The sequence below is a fragment of the Chelonia mydas genome, chromosome 20 (assembly GCF_015237465.2).
Source record: "Chelonia mydas isolate rCheMyd1 chromosome 20, rCheMyd1.pri.v2, whole genome shotgun sequence".
Classification (NCBI taxonomy): Eukaryota; Metazoa; Chordata; order Testudines; family Cheloniidae; genus Chelonia; species Chelonia mydas.
Genome location: NC_051260.2, coordinates 12564037 through 12585198, shown reverse-complemented (window position 1 = coordinate 12585198; position 21162 = coordinate 12564037). Strand labels below are relative to the sequence as shown.

General features: G+C 47.1%; 1 protein-coding gene and 1 long non-coding RNA gene across 2 annotated transcripts in view; one reads left to right on the top strand and one right to left on the bottom strand.

Annotated features, from left to right (window-relative positions):
- The window catches only part of LOC119564795 (IgGFc-binding protein-like), an 86284-nt gene that overhangs the window by 53038 nt on the left and 12084 nt on the right, over positions 1 to 21162 (top strand). The gene's annotated exons all lie outside the window — the stretch shown is intronic.
- On the bottom strand, positions 273 to 9831 carry LOC122463427. Its single transcript, XR_006286783.1, has 3 exons — positions 9686 to 9831; positions 1560 to 1563; positions 273 to 289 (listed from the first exon to the last, which is right to left on the bottom strand). It is a non-coding gene; the product is annotated as an uncharacterized LOC122463427 (long non-coding RNA).

The window sequence follows — 21162 nt, the reverse complement described above, 5'->3', positions numbered from 1 at the left end:
ACCCAACATGCAGTACATGAAAACTGGTGGCTGGGGTCTGCTTAGTGAGACCAGCAGCTCAGAAGAGTGTGTTTAACAGAAAAAACAAGGTAGCACCTAGAAACGGAGCAAGCAGCCACTAAACCAATTCGTGCTCCAGGGCTGGCCACTTCACAAGGAGTAAATACCACAGGCGCTCACTCCCAACCAACAGGTGAGGGACTGAGCAGTGATCCCAGGAGTGAGTAGGAGCAGGGAGGCGATTTCACCTTTGCATATGGCATTGAGGAGGCACAAACTGGAATACAGCCTCCCATTCTGAGGTCCACATTTGGAAAAGGATGTTGAACAATTGGAAAGGGTGCAGAAAAGAGCTACAAAAATGATTCAAGAGCTGAAGAAATGCCTGACAGTGAGAGCTCAATCTGTTTAGCATATCAAAATGAAGATCAAGAGGGGAATTTGCCAGTTCCTGAGTCTTCAAATCCAGACTGGCTGCCTTTCTGGAAGATGCTTTACTCAAGCACCCCTTACTGGGCTCAATAGAGGGTAACTGGATGAAATTCTGTGGTCTGTGTTACACAGGAGAGGAGACTTGATGATCTAATGATCCTTTTTGGCCTTAAAATCTGTGACTCTGTGAACAATTTCTCTTGGCACAGACACACCAGAGAATCTAGCCTGGGGAATCTAAGGATGTTTCACTGTCAGGACAGCATCTCAGTTTGTGGAACATTCATATTGGAGGGACCAGAAGTAATTGCAAATTACATCAACTTAGACCCTTCTGGACTCTCCTAATCCATCCCTGAATTCATCCCACTGACTTCATTCCACTCACTGGACAGAGTCCCGTCACCTCGGCTTCCCACGGGGACTCAGAAGCTATCAGGAAAGGACGAGCGCCGAGGCTTCTGAGCTTTGCAGATCCCTTATCTCAGAAAAACAACACAGGAAGCCAACCTGATGTACATCTTGTTACATGCCATCATATCTGCCAAAGTATTGCAGACAGGAAAGAGCTATCTTCCCACCCTGCCTTGCTCACACTTCCTGCTGCCCCACCACACCGCCCAGCCTGGGCGCCTCATAATCATTTGCTTCCCCAAGTAACTTATTCCTCATGGGTGAAATTTACCATAGTGCAGAGGGCTCAGCACCATTTGAGTCCTGGCCTCAACGGAACGTACGTAATGCCCAGACTGAACATTGCTTACCATCAGAATGGACTGAGATTTCAGTGTCTTGGGGTCTTTAACTATTCATCCTAAGGCAGTACAAATATAATGCTTAGGTCACTTATATACACTCTCCTAATCCCAGGAATACACTTACTGGAATGTAACATATCTTAATAAAAACCCAGACCTTCATCCAGATGGCAGTGTGGCTCCTTATCAGTGAGAAGGTGTTGTCCGTATCTCAGCTATGGTTATAGCTCACATCTGCAACTGTCTCCTTCAAGAAACAGATTGTCAATGCGCCAGATCCCCAACTGGTGTCAATCAGCATCGCTCCATTAGAGTCAATGGGGCCAGATCCCCAGCTGGTTAAATGGGCAAAGCTCCTTTGGAGTCAACACACCTGTTAGGGGGCTTATTCCTTCACCCACTTACTTCCCTGGTCCTTCTCGCATGAACAGAGAGCAACAATACCCAAAGTCCAAAGGTGCAAACAATTTGATGTTTATTGGGGTGAACTTCCAGCAAGCATGATTCCAGTTTCCTTCCTTAGTATCCTCTTTCCCAGCTCTGACACCACAGAGCCTTAAACCTGTCTCCCTGTTCCCATTCCTGCCCTTAGCCAAACAGGATTCCAGTTTCCCCACTCCCATTCCCTGTTCCCATCTCCCCCTTTAGCAAAACATGATTCCAATTTCCTTACCCCCATTCCCTGTTCCCATCTCCCCGCCCCACACCCACCCACACACTTCCTGATTGACTGCAGACTATATAGTAAAACTTGAGTTCTGCTTTGCTATACCTTAACCAATCATGTTCCTGAAATTTAACTAACCAACCCTAACATATGGTAACATGATTAAGTAACCAATTATATCCCACCACCTTAATTAGTTTACACCCAGCAAAATATTAATTATACAGCAGACAGGAACAATCACAGAACCAGTCAGAGATTATACAGACAAACAATAGCAAAGTGGGAACTATAATGACAAAACAATACAGACGTGAGGATTTCACATCTCAGCTAGTGATAAGTGAGTTCTTGCCAGACAAGATGCTATCAAACTAAGTTTCCTTTTACATCTTCTAGGCCCTTCCCTTTCTCTGGAGGCGATAGGCATTATCAGGACAGGATTGTGTTCCTAACAACCCAATAGCACCTTATTTCAATGTGACTAGTTTGGAATGTGAGGAGGTGACCGGTCACTTCCCAGCTTATGGCTGCCTCTGCTGCTTAGCCAAAGGCCTAGCCTAAGAACAGGGCCACAGACTGTCACAGTAAGAGAAGGCCCTTACACCAGCAGACAGTGATTTTGATTCTTTTCTATCTCTATAACTAGCCAAGTGATAAGAATACACCTAAATTCTTAGAGTATAGGCCTTTACAGACAGACCTGAATATCTATATCCTAACACTCCATCCTTTTTTTTTTTTCTTTTTCCTTTGGGATCCTCCTGCCCAGGTATCCCTGGAAAAGCATAGGACATATGGCGACACATTTCCTGATAGGGCCAGGCATCAAGGTGGAAGGTGTCGATATTCCATTTGTCCCACTGCCCCTTGTGTAGTATAGTGCCCTGCACCTTCTCTCGTACGGGCATACCACACCTATTCCAATTAGTGTTCCAGACTTCCCATTAGAGTGGGCCCGAGAAGGCTGGGTCCGGGTTGTCTAGTACACTGCAGGGTTTGGAGGACTTATTACATTACTTATAGGTTATCTCCCAATGCAACGTAACACAAGTACAGTTAACAATACAAAATCCACAGCAACACCGAGTCCTGACCACTGCAGTATGGTCCAACATCCGAGACACCCCCAAAACACTGCCTCTCCTCCTTCGACAGGGTCACGATCTTATGTGTCCAGTCGCTGGCAGTTGCAACAAGCTGCCCCTGCAGGTTTTGCTTGCTTTTGTCCATATCATAAGTCCATTGAATGTTCACAGAGAAATGGGATATTGTCCAAACCAGCTTGACCACTTGGTGTGGAATCAGGCAGTATGCCCTGGCTTATTCACAGCAATAAGATTCACAGATCCATTTGTGTACCAAAGTCCATATAGCAACATGTAGATGTGTGTAGTTTGGTTATGGGCTGGTGTAATTGTGCCCCCAGTAATATTTACATTCCCAGCAAAACACCTTATACACAGTACACCCAATTGTCCACCCCTTGAATAGGCCATTGATCCTGGTCCTCTATAGTCATAGGAGAGGGGCACATCCAAACATCTTCTGTTGATTTACACTATTTTACACACCCCTCCATTGATTCCAAGTGAGCTCCTCCCCTTCTCATTATTTTCATAGGGCTTGTGGGGGCCACCTTAGTTGTCATTCCATTTCCAGGTACCACGCTAGCTATTACACAGGTGCTGGCCTCCTAGTGGAGCATTTTGCATTCCCATACAAATCTTCCCCCCCAAGGTCAGCCTTTTGAAGCCATCCCCCACCCACGTCATGAGGTTTTCTGTTCATTAAAACACAACAATGCTAGCAACAAGACAAACACCACAGACAAACAACACAAAACATAGATCCATGGTATTCTGAGTTACTCTTCCGCTGGCGCCAGCTTGCTTCTAGAGTGTCTGAAAAACAAAAGAAACAATTTCCACCCCCCTGGTGGGGACAGACTATTGCTTAATAATAATACCACTTTCTTTTAGAAATTTCCTTGCTAATTGCAGGAAAAACAGAAGAATTACCTCCAGGCTGTACTTATTTTGTTCTATAGTCAGGCTGTTCTATAGTCAGGCTAGTGAATTACCCCACTCACTGGTCATTTATGAAATTCATGAGATGGTGTACCTCAGTTTCCCCTCTTGTACAACAGACCAAGTTTGCAATAGTTTCTCTGCTGTACCAAGCTTTAAGTTTATTCTCAGGTAATAGCTGAGACACAGCTTCAGATTCTAGCACTGTACACCCCCCCCCCCCCCCTTAAGGTTAACCTGTCCCTTATTTTCAGGCTTGACTTGTTTTTTCACCTCCCTTTCCCGGAGGAAATGTGTTGCCATAGTCTTCTAGTAGCTTGTTTGCTGACCAGATGTATTCATTATTTGCAGCTCCTTTGTGCCCATCAGCTAGGTAATTTGCATACACACAGAGGCTTACTAGCTTGCTTTGGATCCAAAGCTGTTAGCAGTTTAGAGAGTGTCTTAAAAGGGAAACATTCCACTTCCACTAGAGTTCTGATTACTTTCCACTTTCATCTCCTGCTCCAAAACACAGAGATCTGAAAAAGAAAGCACAACCTATTGTGGCTCCTTTTGGAGCCCTATTAGGATTTTAATGAAGTACCATGTTTTATTTGCATTTCTTTTACCCCTTCTCCAATATACACTGCACACATCCTGGGAAAATGCAAATTCCTTCCATGTAGTTTAACCTCCATAACATTATATTAGCCATATTAATTTTACACAAGGTGTAACTGCCTCCCCCATGCCCAGAGTTTTCATACACACCCAGCAAAGCAACAATCTGATCCCCCAGAGACACCCCAAGGCTCAGTGTTCCCATCATTCCTCCCCTTTTCCCTTTCTTTTTCCCATGCACACACACAAAATTCTCTTTTGCCTAACATCCTTTGCACTGTGATTACTCTTTTACACAACTGTACTCCGATTACATTTCCATCTTGTACAACTAGACACAACCATGGGCAGCCAAGTTAAGTTCCAATAGAAACCCCTTCCATCCTTTAGTGATTTTGATTACATTACCCCAAAGTCAAATCATTTGGATCAGATTCTCTCTCCACCTGCTGCCTGCAGCAGTCCCCTATAGACCATTTCTGTGGGAAAAGGGCCCATTTTCCTTCAGAATAGCTGTAAAGGCTTCTGGGAACAGAAGCATAGTGGTGGTAGTAGCCACTCTACCTGACCCCCTTGGATAATTTAGTTACCAAGCTTCCATCCAATGTGACTGCACAGAGTTGCACATACAGTTACATTTATAGAACTGGGTTTTATCATTAAACAAAAACTTCTTTCTTGACATCTCACATAAGTATCCAAAGTACCCTCCATTAAAACGTCAGAAAAACAAAAGAGTGTGGAAAGGCAGGTTGCACTTTGAAACTCTCTTCTTTTTTTTTTTTCTTTTTTTTTATTCCCCTTCTTTCTCTCCACTCCCCCAGGACCAAGTCCCAGCTCCAGTCTCTAAAGGTAGTCTGTTAACTCTGCTTTTGACTTTAAACCCTGTTGTGCCAAATCATCTTTCACCACCCCTAACTAATTTACAACCCTTCAGCAGCCCTTGCTGAAGCAGCACCAAACTTGAAAGATTACTGGCAGCTTCCCATAATGCTGCCGTTACTGCAAACCTCTCAAAAGCGGACTGAAGTGCCTCCTTTCCCTGGAAGGCATTCAGTCCCCATGGGCAGGGACCTTCTTCCACTACCCATATACCAAGGAGGGTGGGCTCCTCAGCCACCCCCCATACCTCTGGGTCCCCTAACACTTCCTTTTTAATCTCATCCCAGGTTGACCCCTGCACCTGGTATGGGTCCTGGTTCTTCCTTATCCATTTATCCAAAAAATCCTTTACCCTGGCTTGCCAGAACCCGCAACTACCATCACGAGAGTTCGCGATACCCCCTCCAAGCAGCTGCGCGGACTGTTGGGGAGGGGGACTTACAGGCTGCCACTCACCTATCCAATGCGATGCATCCGAGTCACCGGCACCAAGATGTTAGGGGGCTTATTCCTTCACCCACTTACTTCCCTGGTCCTTCTCGCATGAACAGAGAGCAACAATACCCGAAGTCCAAAGGTGCAAACAATTCGATGTTTATTGGGGTGAACTTCCAGCAAGCATGATTCCAGTTTCCTTCCTTAGTATCCTCTTTCCCAGCTCTGACACCACAGAGCCTTACACCTGTCTCCCTGTTCCCATTCCTGCCCTTAGCCAAACAGGATTCCAGTTTCCCCACTCCCATTCCCTGTTCCCATCTCCCCCTTTAGCAAAACATGATTCCAATTTCCTTACCCCCATTCCCTGTTCCCATCTCCCCCCCCCACCCACACACTTCCTGATTGACTGCAGACTATATAGTAAAACTTGAGTTCTGCTTTGCTATACCTTAACCAATCATGTTCCTGAAGTTTAACTAACCAACCCTAACATATTGTAACATGATTATGTAACCAATTATATCCCATCACCTTAGTTAGTTTACACCCAGCAAAATATTAATTATACAGCAGACAGGAACAATCACAGAACCAGACAGAGATTATACAGACAAACAATTGCAAAGTGGGAACTATAATGACAAAACAATACAGACGTGAGGATTTCACATCTCAGCTAGTGATAAGTGAGTTCTTGCCAGACAAGATGCTATCAAACTAAGTTTCCTTTTACATCTTCTAGGCCCTTCCCTTTCTCTGGAGGCGATAGGCATTATCAGGACAGGATTGTGTTCCTAACAACCCAATAGCACCTTATTTCAATGTGACTAGTTGGGAATGTGAGGAGGTGACCGGTCACTTCCCAGCTTATGGCTGCCTCTGCTGCTTAGCCAAAGGCCTTAGCCTAAGAACAGGGCCTCAGACTGTCACAGTAAGAGAAGGCCCTTACACCAGCAGACAGTGATTTTGATTCTTTTCTATCTCTATAACTAGCCAAGTGATAAGAATACACCTAAATTCTTAGAGTATAGGCCTTTACAGACAGACCTGAATATCTATATCCTAACAACACCCATTCACACCAGCTGAGGATCTGGCCCTGTATGATGAACTTCCACACACTCGGGCGTAGGGTCATGCCCAGAACTAGGGCAGGGACGAGATGGGGTGATTAACGAGAATGAGGAAGTTCTTCAGAAGTGTTCTATGTCTAACCTGGGGGAGTTAAACTCAGGCTCAGCACAGAGGCTGTTTGAGCCAGAACACTGAGCTGATGCAGGAGACCAAGCCCAGACTGCAAGGGCTAGTGAGGCTCCCAGCATAGGCTGAGCTTCACGTCCCCCACACAACACAGACCACACACTGCAACTGTCCCCTCGCCAGAGCAGTTCTTCCCTAGCAGCACTAGTGTTGTGGATGTTCGATGCAGTGGCTGGTTGTGTCGGGAGCACTGAGTGCACCCGGCTGACGAAAGGCTGGTGTTTCGGGGGGGCTTGTGGGGCACGGAAGCTGTGGTAATGACACAGTGTGACTGTGCTGGAGAAGTTGGAGCCATGCCATGGGAACTGGCTGTGCTTTTTATTTCCTTTCTTTTGTGGGTTTCATCGTGAATGTGTTTCAATGTGTATCGTTACAAAGCTTATAATCTACTGTGTGTTCATCCTATTTCTATGTATGTATTATTCTTGTATCTAAAACTAGAAATATGAAATATAATTCTGAATAATTCCAATAGGACTTCAAAGTGTGGGCCATTAATAATGGCTCAGAATCTTGATGGCTCCCATTAATTAGAATAATTGACTGTAGATGGCTCCTGCAAGCCTGGTGACATTGTAACTAGGTTGCATCCAGTTAATGATGCAAACAGAACAAAGGGGTCCCAGTCATGTGGAATCCCCTGCTTTTCACATAAGATGCCTGCTGGAACTAACAAGGTCTGTACCAGGGGGAAGGATTGGGCCCAGACTAAGAAGGAGTCTAGTCTGTGAAAGGTTTCAGAGTAGCAGCCGTGTCAGTCTGTATTCGCAAAAAGAAAAGGAGTACTTGTGGCACCTTAGAGACTAAATAAATTGGTTAGTCTCTAAGGTGCCACAAGTACTCCTTTTCTTTTAGTCTGTGAAAGAAGCTTATTGGAACATCTCTGAGGGGGAGATTTACCTGTATTAAGGTTCTTAAATGTATTAGGCTTAGATTTGCATGTTTTTTTTATTTTGCTTGGTTACTTACTTTGTTCTGTCTGTTATTACTTGAAACCACTTGCATCCTACTTTTTATACTTAATAAAATCACTTGTGTTTATTAATCTGTGCCTAGAAGATCCTTGACCGCCACTCCATCCTCAGTGTTTAGCAGTCCCACTTCTTCTTTCTTTGTTTTCTTCTTATTTATATGGCTATAGAACCTTTTACTATTGGTTTTAATTCCCTTTGCAAGGTCCAACTCTACTTGACTTTCAGCCTGTCTCATTTTATCCCTACATGTTCTGACTCCAATAAGGTAGCTTTCCTTGCTGATCCCTCCCATCTTCCACTCCCTGCATGCTTTCTGCTTTTTCTTGATCACCTCTCTGAGATGCTTGCTCATCCAGCTTGGTCTACAACTCCTGCCTGTGAATTTTTTCCCCTTTCTTGGGATGCAGGCTTCCGATAGCTTCTGCAGCTTTGATTTAAAGTAATCCCAGGCCTCCTCTGCCTTTAGATCCATAAATTCTTGAGTCCAATCCACTTCCCTAACTAATTTCCTTCATTTTTGAAAATCAGCTCTTTTGAAATCAAAAACCCTAGTTGCAGATTTATTTTTGTTAATCCTTCCATTCAGTTTGAACTGAATTAGCTCATGATCACTTGAACCAAGATTGTCCCCTACAACCATTTCGTCTATGAGGTCCTCACTACTCACCAAAACCAAATCTAAAATGGCATCCCCTCTAGTCAGTTCAGCAGCTACTTGATGAAGGAATCCATCAGCTATCGCATCTAGGAAAATCTGTGCCCTATTATTATTACTAGCACTTGTCCCCCAGTCTATATCTGGGAAGTTAAAGTCTCCCACGATCACTCAGTTTCCATTAGTATTTACTTCATTAAAAATATTAAAGAGGGCTCTATCCATATCCAAATTAGATCCCGGCGGTCTATAGCACACCCCAAGCACTATCCCAGGGGAGGCTCTAGTAGTTTTCTTCCCCAAAGTAATTTTTGCCCAGACTGACTCCGTCTTATCCATTCCTTCGCTTCTTATTTCTTTACATTCTACCTCATCATTGATATACAATGCTACAACTCCACCTTTACCTTTATTTCGGACTTTCCTAAACAGCACATACCCTTCAATACCTGTAGTCCAGTCCTGACTACTATTCCACCATGTTTCTGTTATCCCTATAATTTCTGGTTTCACTTCCTGCACCAGTAGCTCTAGTTCCTCTAGTTAGACTGCTATCCACACTGCCCTTCCTCCTTATGTCCATTCTGCTACCCACGGCTGTATCCTTTCTTACTTCGCTTTCTTCCCTCTCAATGCTAAAATCCGGCGTGGAGATTACCTGGACATCTCCCAATCATCTCCCCCAAATTCCTAGTTTAAAGCTCTCTTAATCAGTTGTTTCATCCTCCATCCTCAAAGTCTATTTCCTTCCCTACTCAGATGAAGTCCATCCCAAGAGAACTGTCCTCTGTCCATGAATGCCTCCCAGTGGCCATACATCCCAAAGCCCTCCTTATAGCACCACTGCCTAATCCATCTGTTGATAGTCATAATCTTGTCACACCTTTGTTGCCCTTCTCTAGGAACAGGCAGAATCCCACTAAAGATCACCTGAGTCTCGATTTCCTTAAGCATCTTCCCCAGCCTAGCATAGTCTCACTTAATACTCTTCTATTCTCTGGATTAGCTCTAGTTACAGGCCTGTCTATTCTTCTCAGTAAAGAGTCGATCACATAGACCTGCCTTTTCCTGGTGACGGTGCTATTCTCCAGTCTATCCCCTGTTCCCTCTGGCTGCAAGTTCTTCCCATTCCTATTCTCCCTTGTAATCTTCTTCAACCCATCCTGTATCCTCCTGGGGCTCATATTTGGTGTCGTCTCCGTTGACTCTTCCCCTTTTCCTAGCCGCTCTTCTCTTCTTTCTTCGCCCTTTCACCTTCAGTGACTACCTGCTGAGCCCCTTCTTCATTTTCCAACTCTGAAAACCTGTTCTTGAGCTCTATTTCTCCTTCACTAGCCCATCTTTTCCTCTGCCTCGTTCTTTTAGTCACATGCTTCCATTGACCACTTTCCTCACCCAGCAGTCTCCCCTCAGAATTCCTCAGTCCTGCTTCCATCTGCAAGTCTGAGCTTTTCCCTTCAGATACCTCATGTCTTTGCTCCATAATCTGCTCAAAACCCCTTTCTAAACTCAACCAGACTTTCCACCTGCATCTCCAAACCTCAGATCTTTTCCTCCATCAGCTCTCTCAGACGGCATTTCATGCAGACAAAACTCTTACCAGGTACCCCCTCCAGGACCATGCACATACCGCAGCTTCCACATCCAGTCATCTTCATTGTGTCTTCCACTGCCTGGGTCACTCCCACTGCCGCCTCTGTATCTGTCATCGCCTTCCCACCTAAATCCTGTTAATCTGGGAAACACAAACCACACCAAAACACCACTCCCCACAGCAAAAACAAACCCCAAACAAGCACCACAAACACAAACTACCCTTACAAACTCCCCCTGAAACTCCCCTGTTTACAGCTCTGTTTGCTGGCTCCCATGCCACTACAGCAGTCTGTATCTTTAAATATTCATGGTAAACAGGCGCAATGGCCTGTGAGGGGATGTTAGATGGGGTGGGATCCGAGTTACTACAGAAAATTCTTTGCTGGGTATCTGGCTGGTGAATCTTGCCCATATGCTCAGGGTTCAGCTGATTGCCATATTTGGGGTCAGGAAGGAATTTTCCTCCAGGGCAGATTGGAAGAGGCCTTGGAGGTTTTTCGCCTTCCTCTGTAGCATGGGGCACGGGTCACTTGCTGAAGGATTCTCTGCTCCTTGAAGTCTTTAAACCACGATTTGAGGACTTCAATAGCTCAGACATAGGTGAGAGGTTTATCACAGGAATGGGTAGGTGAGATTTTGTGGCCTGCATTGTGCAGGAGGTCAGACTAGATGATCATAATGGTCCCTTCTGACATTAATTCATAGATTCATCGATACTAACCCAGAGTAAGTAATTAATGCCTGGGGGAGTAAACAGCTGTGCATATCTCTCTGTCAGTGTTATAGAGGGTGGACAATTTATGAGTTTACCCTGTATAAGCTTTATACAGATTAAAACAGATTTATTTGGGGTTTGGATGCCATTGGGAGCTGGGTGTCTGGGTGCTGGAGACAGGAGCACTTCTTAATCTGTTTTCAGTTAAGTCTGCAGCTTTGGGAGCGTGGTTCAGACCCTGGTCTGTGTTGCAGCAGGCTTGCATATCTGTCTCAACAAGGCAGGGTCATGAAGGCATACTGTGGCAAGGTGAGATACCATCTCATCAGCTGAGTGTTGGCAGTTTTCATGTTGCCCAATCACCCTAAGGGCTCATGATCGGTTATCGGAATGAAGGGTTTCCCAAAAAGGCAGTATCTAAGGACCTCAATCACCCATCTGATGGTGAGGGTCTCCTTTTCTATAAATCACATAGTGGCATTCTCTGGGGAAGAGCTTCCTGCTAATGTAGAGGACAGGGTGCTCCTCCCCGTCCACCTCCTGGGACAAGACTGCCCTCAGCCCCACCTCCGAAGCATCCGTCTGGACCAGGAACTCTTGGTCAAAATTGGGGCTGAATAGTACAGGTTCCTGACACAGGCTCTCCTTGAAAGTTTGGAATGCCTCTTCGCATTCCGCAGACCAATGTACTCGACGTGGGCTGTCCTTAGTTAAAAGAGCCGCGATGGATGTGAACTGGGAGATGAAGCGTCAATAGTATCCTGCTACGCCCAAACACTGCTGTACCTGCCACTTTGTAGTTGGCACTAGGCAGGCCTGCAGGGCTTGAACTTTCCCTATGAGGGGCACTACGAGGCCTCACCCTAGGATATAACCCAGGTAGGTAGTTTCCTGCCATCCAATCCAACATTTCTTCGGGTTGGCCATGAGGCCTGCTTTCTGAATGGTCTGCAGGACAGCTGCTACCCAGAGCAAGTGTTCTTCCCAATGGGGACTATTGATAACAATGTTGTCTAGGTAAGCAGCTGCTTAGGTGATATGCAGACTTAGGAGGTGATCCATCATGCTCTGAAAGGGAGCTGGGGCCCCATGGAGGCTGAAGGGCATCCGGACAAATTGATACAGCCCCGTTTGGGTGGCAAACACTGTCTTCTCTCTGGAACACAGGTCCAGGGAGATCTGCCAATACCCTTTTGTGAGATCAAGTGTGGTGATGTAATTCGCAGTTCCCAGATGGTCGAGGAGCTCATCAATGTGGGGCATTGGATAGGTGTCAAACATCGAGACTGCATTTATATTCCGAAAGTCGATACAGAGGCGATGGCTCCCGTCAGGTTTTGGGACCAGTACAATGGGGCTGCGCCACTCAATGACTCCCAATTCTACCATTGTTTGGACCTCCTTCTCCATGATCTCTTGCATCTGTCGTGGGAGGGGGCGGGCCGCTTCCCGGACCACCTGTCCCGGGGTTGACTGGATCGTGTGCCGTACGATGGTGGTCTGGCCAGGGAGTGTGGTGAAAGTCTTCTGGAAGGCTTCCAGGAGGCACTGAGCTTCTTTCCGTTGATCAGCTGACATCGTGTCACCCAACTGGGCCTCCTCCATTTGTCCAACTCAGGCACTTGGGGCCCTAGGGCTGGTTCTGGTGGGTAGGGGGCGATTAGCAATCCTTCCCAGGCATGCCAGGGTTTCAAGAGGTTCACGTGGTACACCTGTTTCTTCTTTCTCCAGTTGGGCTGGTGAACCTCATAGGTGACAGGCCCCACCTGATGGACAATTTTGTAGGGGCCTTGCCACCGGGCCAGGAGTTTTGACTCTTCTGATGGGAGGAGTAGAAGTACCTGGTCCCTGGGGGCAAAGCTTCTTGTTCGGGCCCTGTGGTTATAGCACTGCTCCTGGATCCCTTGGGGCACCTGAAGATTTTCTCGGGAGTGGGTCCTGGCTCAGTCAAGCCGGTCTCACAGTTGCAGTACATATTGGTGAATCCCCATGACAGTTGAAGGGGGTGTACTCCCAGGCCTCTCTCCTCAAATCCAGTACCCCACGGGGCTGGTGTCCATACAAGAGTTCAAAGGGGGAGAACTTGGTGGATGACTTGGGGTACCTCGCGGATGGCCAGAAGCAACGGTGGAACTAGCTAGTCCCACCGTCGCAATTCTTGAGGAGGAAACTTCCTCAGCATTGTCCTGAGCGTTTTATGAAAGTGCTCGACGAGCCTGTCCATCTGGGGATGGTATATGGACATTTACAGCTTCCGAAGGCCGAGCAGGGTGTACACTTGACGGAGTAACCGGGATGTGAAATTGGTCCCCTGGTCGGTGAGGAGCTCTCTGGGAAGCCCCATCAGGGTGAAAACCTTCACCAGCTCAGCCGCGATAGTATGGGTGCTGGGGTTACACAGCGGGATGGCCTCAGGGAAGCCAGTGGCATAGTCTAGGACGACGAGGATATGATGGAACCCAGCCTTGTTCTTGGACAGGGGCCTGATCAGGTCCGTGGCAACTCGCTCAAAGGGCACTCCCACCACAGGCGAGGGAACTAAGGGTCCCTTTGACATCCCAGGGTTGGTGGCCAACTGGCAGTCTGGCCATGAGCTGCAATAGTCCCTTACATCCCAGTCAACTCCCGGACAATAGAAGCGGGATAAGACCCAAGCCAGGGTCTTTTCTTGTCCCAGGTGGCCGGCTACAGGGATGTCGTGAGTGAGCTTCAGAACACTTCTCCTATGGCACTGGGGAACGACCAGCTGAGTCTGGACCTCCTGGGTCTGCGGGTCCCGCTCTACCCAAGAGAGGCGATCGGCTGTAAGCTCAAACTGTGGCAACTGTAGTGCTCTCTGGGGGTTTACTACAGTCCCATTGAGGTGGGACACTTGGTTATAGGCATGTTCAAGGGTGGGGTCGTCCCATTAGTCTTGAGGGAAGTCGGGTAGGGAGGTTCTCGTAGGGTCTTCCCGCACTGGATCTGGGGGCCACGTTTGGGTCCGGGACTCATCAGGGTTTTCTTCTCCCTGTTCCTCTTCCTCTGGTTCACGGTGTTGCTCTTAATTGGCCGCAAGATCCTGGTCTGCTACTACATCTTCCCCTAGAGCTGTCAGAGGAAGATTCCCCCGAAGGCTGGCCTCCCAGAGAAGGTCATTAAAGCCCAGCCAGTCCCGGCCAAGAATGACGGGACAGGCAAGGGCGGGGGCCAACTCTACCATCATCTCCTCGGTCACCCCATTTATCCTTAAGAGTACCTGGACCCGTGGGTACACTTTTATGTCTCTGTGAACATACTGGAGTCAAATCTCTCCGTCGGTCCTTTTTGGGTTTGGGATAACTCCCTGCCGTATGAGGGTCTGCCCACATCCTGAATCCAGGAGGGCCATGACTGGCTTGGGGCCTACTTCCACTGGCGTTGTCAGCTTCGGGGAGGATGGCTTGCGGGTCTGGGATTCCCTGGTGCAGACCTGGCCAAAGCTACAATCCATCTCAGGACATTAGTGCTGTAAGTGTCCGAAATGGCCACATGTGAAGCAGGGCCCCATGTCTGAATGTGCTGGCAGACGCACTGCGTCTAGAGGTAGGCTCCGATGATAGTCTGGGCCCACCAGGCTCAAGGCTCCCCGAGGAGCGTGCCCTGTGGATGATTGGGTGGGGAGTTACAGGTGCGGTTCTCTGAGTTGCGGGCACCTGGGTGATGCTCAGGTCTGGGTTCGGGTGTCTGGGTTGATACTGGCTGCCAACTAGACATCGAACCGTTGATCACTACCCATTGAGCCCGACAATCTAGCCAGCTTTCTATTCACCTTATAGTCCGTCCATACAATCCATACTTCTTTAACTTTCTGGCAAGAATACTGTATCAAAAGCTTTGCTAAAGTCAAGATATATCACATCCACCGCTTTCCCCATATCCACAGAGCCAGTTATCTCATCATAGAAGACAATTAGGTTGGACAGGCATGACTTGCCCTTGGTGAATCCATGTTGACTGTTCCTGATCACCTTCCTCTCCTCCAAGTGCTTCTAAATGGATTCCTTGAGGACCTGCTCCATGATTTTGCTGGGGACTGAAGTGAGGCTGACCAGTCTGTAGTTCCCTAGGTTCTCTTTCTTCCCTTTTTAAAATATGGGCATTATATTTGCCTGTTTCCAATCGTCTGGGACCTCCCCTGATCACCACAAATTTTCAAAGTTAATGACCAATGTCTCTACAATCATATCAGCCAACTCCCTCAGCACTCTTGGAGCCATTAGATCTGGATCCATGGACCTGTGCATGTCCAGCTTTTCTAAATAGTCCTTAACCTGTTCTTTCACCACTGAGGGCTGCTCACCTTCTCCCCATACTGTGCTGCCCAGTGCAGCAGTCTGGGAGCTGACCTTGTCTGTGAAGACCGAGGCCAAAAAAAACCCCCAAGCCAAAACCAAAACCAAAAAAACAAACCAAAAAAAACCCCACATTGAGTACTTCAGCTTTTTCCACATCCTCTGTCATTAGGTTGCCTCCCCCATTCAGTAAGGGTCCCACACTATCCCTGACCACCTTCTTGTTGCTAACATACCTGTAGAAACCCTTCTTGTTACCCTTCACATCCCTGGCTCACTGCAACTCCAATTGTATCTTAGCCTTCCTGATTACACCCCTGCATGCTTGAGCAATATTTTTATACTCCTCCCAAGTCATCTGTCCAAATTTCCACTTCTTGTAAGCTTCCTTTATGAGTTTAAGCTCACCGAAGATTTCTCTGTTAAGCTAAACTGGTTGCCTGCCCTATTTGCTATTCTTACTGCACTTCGGGATGATTTGTTCCTGCCCCCTCAATAAGGCTTTTTTAAAATACAGCCAGCTCTCATGGACTCCTTGCCCCCACATATTAGCCTCCCAGGGGATCCTGCCCATCAGTTCCCTAAGGGAGTTTAAGTCTGCTTTCCTGAAGTCCAGAGTCTGTAATTTGCTACTCTCCTTTCTTCCTTTTTTCAGGATCCTGAACTCAACCATCTCATGGTCACTGCTGCCTAGGTTGCCACGCACTTCTACTTCCCCTACCAGTTCTTCACTGTTTAAAAGCAGCAGGTCAAGAGGAACACGGCCCCCATGTCAGTTCTTCCAGCACTTGTACCAGGAAGTTGTCCCAACACTCTCCAGAAACTTCCTGGATTGTCTGTGCACTGCTGTATTGCTCTCCTAGCAGATGTCAGGGTGACTGAAGTCCCCCATTAGAACCAGGGTTTGTGATCTGGAAACTTCTGTTAGTTGTCTGAAGAAAGCCTCGTCTGTCTCATCCTTCTGATCCGGTGGTCTATAGCACACGCCCACCACGACATCACCCTTGTTGCTCTAGCCTCTAAACTTAATGCAAAGACTCTCAACAGGCTTTTCTCCAGTTTTAAACTGGAGCTCTGAGCAATCATACTGCTCTCTTACATACAATGCAAGTCCTCCACCTTTCCTCCCATACCTGTCCTTCCTGAACTGTTTATACTCATCCATGACAGTCCTCCAGTCATGTGAACTGCCCCACCAAGTTTCTGTTATTCCAATCACATCATAGTTCCTTGACTGTGCCAGGACTTCCAAGTCTTTCAGCTTGTTTCCCAGGCTTCTTGCGTTCATGTACATGCACCTTAGAAAACTAGCAGATTGCCCCTACGTTCTCAGTATGAATCAGGAGGCTTCCTGTCATGTACACTCCTCCTTGTGTTTCGTCCTGGTATCCCACTCCTCCACTTACCTCTGGGCTTAGGTCACCATCCCCCAGTGAACCTAGTTTAAAGCCCTCCTCACTAGGTTAGCAAGCCTGGCTGCCTGCGAAGATGCTCTTCCCTTTCTTCATTAGGTGGATCCCATCTCTTCCTAGCAATTCTTCTTCCCAGAACAACATCCCATGGTCTAAAAATCCAAAGTCCTGTCTCCGACACCGCCTGTGTAACCACACATTCACCTCCACAATTTGACAGTCCCTACCTGGGCCTTTTCCCCAGCCCCACCCCAGAGCCTGCACCCCGAGCCAAAGCCCTCAGCCCCCCAGCCCAGATCCCCCTCCTGCACCCCAAACCACTCATCCCTGGCCCCACCCCTGAGCTCTCATCTCCAGCTGGAGTTCCCACCCCCTCCTGCACCCAACCTCTTGGCCCAGCCCAGAGCTCCCTCCCGCACCCTGAACCCCTCATTTCTGGCCCCGCCCCAGAGCCAACACCCCCAGCTGGAGCCCTCACCCACTCCTGCCCCCCAACTCCCTGCCCCAGCCTGGTGAAAATGAGCGAGTGAGGGTGGGGGAGAGCGAGCGACAGAGAGAGGGGGGATGGAGCGAATGAGAGGCGGGGCCCTGGAGAAGGGGAGGGACACAGCAGCGCCTTGGGGCAGGGGCAGGGCAGGGGGAAGGGCTAGGGTGTTCGGGTTTGTGCTATTAGAACTTTGGCAGCCCTAACTACATACTATCAGTACCATTCTAAGGAGCCTGACGGGTTCTTTAAAATAGTTATACCAGCCAACCCTTCCTAGTGTAGACAAGGCCTTAGTTCCAATCAGTTAGATTTGCTCAAAACTTTTGAAGACAATGGGGTTGCTCCGGTGTCACTGAGGTAATTCAGATTTATAGCAGTGTAAATAAGATCAGGAGAATTTCCAGTAAAAGCCAGATGTAAATGACAGGAGACTAAAGCCCAGACACTCCGTTTTTTCCATTCAGGTCTCATCCTCTGATATTGCTTAGGGGCATGGGTCTGAGTGGTTTTTCATTCTCCTAGCACTGCAAGTTTTGAGGATGAGACAGGGCTTTCCCTGTGTGCCCTTATTAGTTTGGCCTCTGGTTACACAGGACTCTCCCATCCACTCCTCATTGCTCAGTGGGGGAGCACAAAGATTTCTATTAGGGATCAGGAAGGCATCTTACCTCTAGTTGTCTTCTATGGGGAAAGAAGACCTTAAAACTCTTCTCTCCTTGTATTTTCAGGAGATGACTGCTTGCCCACTCCCAAGTTTGCAGCTTCAGGTCTCCTGCACTACCCATACCGTGTGTCTTTTTAAAAAAGTTCTAGCCTTCCCATTGGCTCTTTTGGTCAGGTGCCCACTTCCTTTTCTTCACCTGGGGGACTTTGTTAACCCTTTACAGGTAAAGCAAGCAGAGAACAGCCACCAAAAGGGACTTTTTAGCTAATTGGCTGGCTGGGTGTCCATAAAAGAGAGCTACCCCCCGCCCCCGTCCTTCATTTATCACAAATGCATTGAAACCGTAAACTTTAACCAAAAAAAGGAGTGGGGGAAGAATCAAGAACATTTTGAATTTCAACAAAAGGGGGAGGGGGGAGAATGTAGGGAGGAAAAATGTCAAAGTTTTTATAGTTTTTGAGCAACTATGTAGCTGGCTGATGTTTTTTATATTTCAAAATTTCATTGAATAAGTACAGAAAATTTTTCAACAATTTAGTTGTTGCATCTTCCCCACCCCACACAGCTTTAGTGGGAAGTGACTCTTAGGGGGCTTATTCCTTCACCCACTTACTTCCCTGGTCCTTCTCGCATGAACAGAAAGCAACAATACCCGAAGTCCGAAGGTGCAAACAATTCAATGTTTATTGGGGTGAACTTCCAGCAAGCTTAAATACAAGTTCCTTTTTCCTTATTTTTGAATCCCAACTTACTTCCTGTTTGCCCCTAATTTATATAGTAATATTCTTAGCTATACCTTAACCAATCATTCTACTGAAATTTAACTAACCAATCCTAACATATTGTAACATGATTAGCTAACCAATTATATCCCACCACCTTAATTAGTTTACACCCAGCAAAATTAATTATACAGCAGACAGAAACAATCACAGAACCAGACAGAGACCATGCCAATAAACAACAGCAAAGTGGGAACTATAATGACAAAACAATAGAGAAGTGAGGATTTCACAACTACATCTATAAAGACATAAGAGTTTCCCAGCTGTGTCTATTGATAAGTGAGTTCTTACCAGACAGAAAACTATCAACCTCAATTTCCTTTTACATCTTCTAGGCACTTCCCTTTCTCTGGAGGTGATAGGCACTATCAGGACAGGATTGTATTCCTAACAGCCCAATAGCACCTTCTTTCAATGTGACTACTTTGGAATGTGAGGATGTGACCGGTTGCTTCCCAGCTTATGGCTGCCTCTGTCGCTTAGCCAAAGGCCTTATCCTAAGAACAGGGCCTCAGACTGTCACAGTAAGAGAAGGACCTTACACTGGCAGACAGTGATTTTGATTCTTTCTTTTATACCTCTAACTAGCCAAGTGATAAGAATACACCTAAATTCTTAAAGTACAGGCCTTTACAGACAGGCCTGAATATCTATATCCTAACAGTGACTATCAAAATAGTAACTGTAGGGGACTTAGGCACCAGAATTTAAGAGTTCGAAATAAGACCGGGTGACTTAAGCAATCAATTAAAACAGCTTGAGAACTGAACATTGAATAAGTCATTCAGCAAAATTATTCCATGGATAATGTTGAACAATGACTATATTAAAGGGAATTGATTTCAGAGGGGTAGCTGTTTTAGTCTGTATCAGCAAAAACAACAAGGAGTCCGTGTGGCACCTTAGACACTAACAGATTTATTTCGACATAAGCTTTCGTGGACTATAACCCACTTCATCAGATGCATCAGATACATCTGATGAAGTGGGTTATAGCCCATGAAAGCTTATGCCCAGATAAATGTGTTAGTCCCTAAGGTGACACAAGGACTCCTCGTTGTTTTTATTCAAGGAATTGCAATCCATTCGGGGGAAATTTGCAAACAGGTAAAGTTAACTTAGGGCCAGATTCTATAACTCATTTAGGCTCCCAAGCCCCTTCTCTCTTCCCAGGGGCAAAATGGGATCCTCCCTTCCCACCAGTTTTAAACCCCTCTTTCTGTGGCCTGACGTCAATAGACGCCTGAGTCTGTTCGAAGGCATCAGCTAAAAGAGCATCTCATCCACAGACTTGACATCTTTGTCCCATAGACACTGGTTTACTTCAGCCTGACGTATGCTTAAGAAATGCTCTTGAGCAACAAGATCAAGCATTCCTTGAAAACTTGCCACCTCTTTACCCCTCACCCATTTCCCCAACAAATATTCGATCAAATTCACCTTCTCCCAGCGGCCTTCCCGTAACTGCTCCCTGTCTCTCACCAGCCTGGGGGAAAACACCCCCTTCTCTGTCAGTTGGGTCATTTGTATTCCGGCACCCCCTGGCAATTTCCTGGTCCCAACTCCTCTGTTATCACAGGCATTGGAGCTGCATCTTGATTTAAAGAGACAAGGTTACTTTCCAAAAACTTATCAGAAATAGCATCCTGAAGAACAGGGACCTGGATTGGGGTACCCTCCGTCACCCCTTTCTCGGTCCCTGAGAAGTCAGCTGTGTGACTGCTCCCCTCCAGGAGGCTCCTTGTCAAAACCTGGGTCACAGACTGAGTGCCTGGGTGCATAGATCCTGACCCAGCCACCCTCCTAGTGTCCCAGGCATCCTGCGCCGAGTGACTAGTGAGGAGACATTCCTATACCCCCATTATTCCTTCCCCAGTTCCCTCCTCTGGGCCCTCTCCTAAGACACATTCTACTGTGGGTCATCAGCAGGGATTGTACCTAGAATCTTCTGCACTGAAAGCATGAGCCTTGTACCCCTTTAGCTAAGGGATATGCAGCATAAGGACTGTCTGATTCCCTGTTGGCCTGTGAGGGCACTGTGACGAAGCGGGACTGTTCTTAATGTTTCCTCTGAATATTGTGGGGGTGCCTCAGTTTCCCCTATGCTGTTCTTAAGTATCTAGGTGGTGGGATAAGGGTGTATGATCATTGCAGAGTCCTAGAGGGCAGCTGTGTGCAGGGGTCTGGACACAGAGAATGGCCAACACCCTGTTTCCTGGCAACTGATGGCCTGGGCCCTTCCCCCCTCCAAGGTGAGAGCTAAAGGGTTGGAGACAAAGAGATCAGGTGACCTCCTGGCCCGGGAAAGGGGAAAGCCCAGAGGAGGAGGGGCTGGAGAGAGATTGAGTTTGGGGCTGCCTGGGGACATGGAGTGAAGTGCAGACGTGGTTGTCTGGCTCACTGCCCCCCAAAATGGACCCAGCTGAGAGGTCCTTGTTCTCTGCACCTACAAGCTCTATTTAGACCATGTTCCTGTCGTCTAATAAACCTT